The sequence below is a fragment of the Branchiostoma belcheri genome, unplaced genomic scaffold (assembly GCF_001625305.1).
Source record: "Branchiostoma belcheri isolate BF01 breed outbred unplaced genomic scaffold, Haploidv18h27 scaffold83, whole genome shotgun sequence".
Lineage (NCBI taxonomy): Eukaryota > Metazoa > Chordata > Leptocardii > Amphioxiformes > Branchiostomatidae > Branchiostoma > Branchiostoma belcheri.
The window spans coordinates 140,822-143,348 of record NW_017804498.1 but is presented as its reverse complement, the minus strand read 5'-3'; the positions used below and the strand labels follow the sequence as shown (position 1 = coordinate 143,348).

The 2,527-nt window shown below is 49.2% G+C and overlaps 1 protein-coding gene across 1 annotated transcript in view; it reads left to right on the top strand.

Moving 5' to 3' along the window:
* Positions 1-9: 9 nt before the first annotated feature.
* LOC109486783 (transient receptor potential cation channel subfamily V member 5-like) overlaps positions 10-2,527 on the top strand; it is a 38,580-nt gene continuing 36,062 nt past the window's right edge. The window contains exons 1-3 of the mRNA XM_019790672.1: positions 10-139; positions 530-751; positions 1,007-1,196. The gene's annotated coding sequence lies outside the window, so the exon portion shown is untranslated. The remainder of the gene's footprint in view (positions 140-529; positions 752-1,006; positions 1,197-2,527) is intronic.

Sequence of the window (2,527 nt, the reverse complement as noted above, 5' to 3'; positions counted from 1 at the left end):
CCCCCCCACGGGGACTGTGTCTTCCCGTTCGAGTACAACAACAAGACGTACGACTCGTGCACCCTGGACGGCACCGGCGACTTCCCCTGGTGCTCCATGACTGCACAGTTTGAAGACAATTGGGTGTACTGCGAGGGCGGTATGTTGGAACGTCTAGTCTACGATCCCAGTCATGTATAACGTTATACGTCGTGAGGCAATCGTCGTACTATTACAAAACTAAGGACATGTGTTAGAGTCGTGCATGTGCCGTGCAAAATTCAGCCGTGTCGTTACGGAAAATGTTACTTTATATCCTTGCCGGCGGTCGGTTCTATCTGTCACAGCCTGCTTGAAAACTCTACGGCATCATAGAGTAACCTACGACGAATCTGAACGCGCCGTGCATCCATATCATTACAAAAGTCAAGCATCGCTGTTCCGTTATTCATTTTTCAACATAGTATCTGGAAATACATTTTTTAAAAAGCAGTAAGGATTTACATTTTGCTGCTGGTATTTCCTTATCCCCCCCTTCCCTTTTGTCCAGGTGGCTGCGGCGGTGAACTGACGGACTTACAAGGACGAGTGGAGTCGCCCAACTACCCTGTCGGATACCCCGACAACCAGGACTGCAAATGGCTCATCCAACCTCGCGGAGGCATCGCCACGGTCTCCTTCGGCGACTTCTCTCTGGAGTCCAGCGGTAGCCTGTTCAACTCCTGTCCGTATGACTATGTCCAGGTCACTGCCGTGGATGGCACAGACACCGGTAGGCTGTACCTTTCAACTGATGTATAAAAAGAATTTCATGATTTTTTTTGTCTTTGGTGGCAATGGTGTAAATTTTATAGCTTTCAATGCATGTGAAACCATCCGACGTCATTACAACGTTAGAAAACTTTTCGTCAATTTCATGTTACATCTTCTTATAGTGCACATGTACACAATAGACAAAACGACGTCGTCCCGCTAAAGTTTTAATGTGTGAATCTGATGTACTCTTGGTCGTTGTTCATCTCCTCAGGACCACACTGCGGTTCAAACCCCCCTGCAAACGTCACCTCTCATACGGACATAACCGTTAACTTCGTGACGGACTCCAGTATCAACAGTCGCGGGTTCTACTTCTACTACAGCATCCAGGGTGGCGCGCCCGGGACACATGCCTGCGGCGGAGAGCTGACCGAGAACAGCGGCGAGGTGCGCTCACCCGGGTAGGTGGGACGTGGTATTTACGTATTACCATATATGGCCACCCTCTCTTTCCCTGGGAGGTGATTGGCCCGACTCATGCCCTGCCTTTTCCCCATTGATGGTGATTGGACACTGCCTTAATAAGATTTTCTTTTCCTGGAAGTTGATTGGTCAAAATCATGTCGGAGGTGATTCACCCCCATGAAACTCCTTCCTCTTCGCCCCCGCCGTTCTGCTTCGCCCCCGCCCCGTTCTGCTTCGCCCCGCAAAAATCTGCTTCGCCCCCGTCGTTCCTCTACGCCCCCGGCGCAATTCTGCTTTGCCCCCGTCCTTCTGCTTAGCCCCCAATGGCGGCACAGCTCACAGTCGACACGAAAATCGTCTGCAAAATAACAATAAAGGCTGTGCCGCCAAATTTAAAGTAGCCCATGCTCCGGCAAACATTCTGGACCACCTTTCTGCCAAGTGGCGTTGCACAAATCCTTCCCATTCAAAAGTTTACCCCTACCTCACGGCCCGTCAGTGGTTCTTACGTTTATAAGTACTGGCGGGAAATTTCACTCACGGCTGGACAGACGCTAGGCTGATCGCCATGGAAGGTGGGTACTAATTAAAGCCAACTTGGATAATGGCGGGATTTTGTATCAGCCAATTGAACAGTAACTAATCGTGTTCCTTTTGATACAAGTAGACAATAGTGAAAAAATGACAGCTATCAGTAATAGCGTTAAGTTAAAAATTGTGCTGCAAATACTAAGTAGAATTTATAAGGCAATACCTTGCTGTGTGAGGTGACATGGATTTAGAATGCTGTGTAAAAACTAGACAAGACCACTGACGGGCCGTGAGGTAGGGGTAAACTTTTGAATGGGAAGGATTTGTGCAACGCCACTCGGCAGAAAGGTGGTCCAGAATGTTTGCCGGAGCATGGGCTACTTTAAATTTGGCGGCACAGCCTTTATTGTTATTTTGCAGACGATTTTCGTGTCGACTGTGAGCTGTGCCGCCATTGGGGGCTAAGCAGAAGGACGGGGGCAAAGCAGAATTGCGCCGGGGGCGTAGAGGAACGACGGGGGCGAAGCAGATTTTTTGCGGGGCGAAGCAGAACGGGGCGGGGGCGAAGCAGAACGGCGGGGGCGAAGAGGAAGGAGTTTCATGGGGGTGTACAGCATCTCTACAGCAGCTATATGTGTGTAACTCCCATACTCTAAGCATTCTACCCACTTGACCATTACACACTAGTACTATATACTGAGGCACACTCTCCTCCTCTCTAAGACTTGGAAATACCTTAGGAAACAACATTCACCGTGAAACATTGTATCAAAACAGTACAAAACGGGTGTAAAAG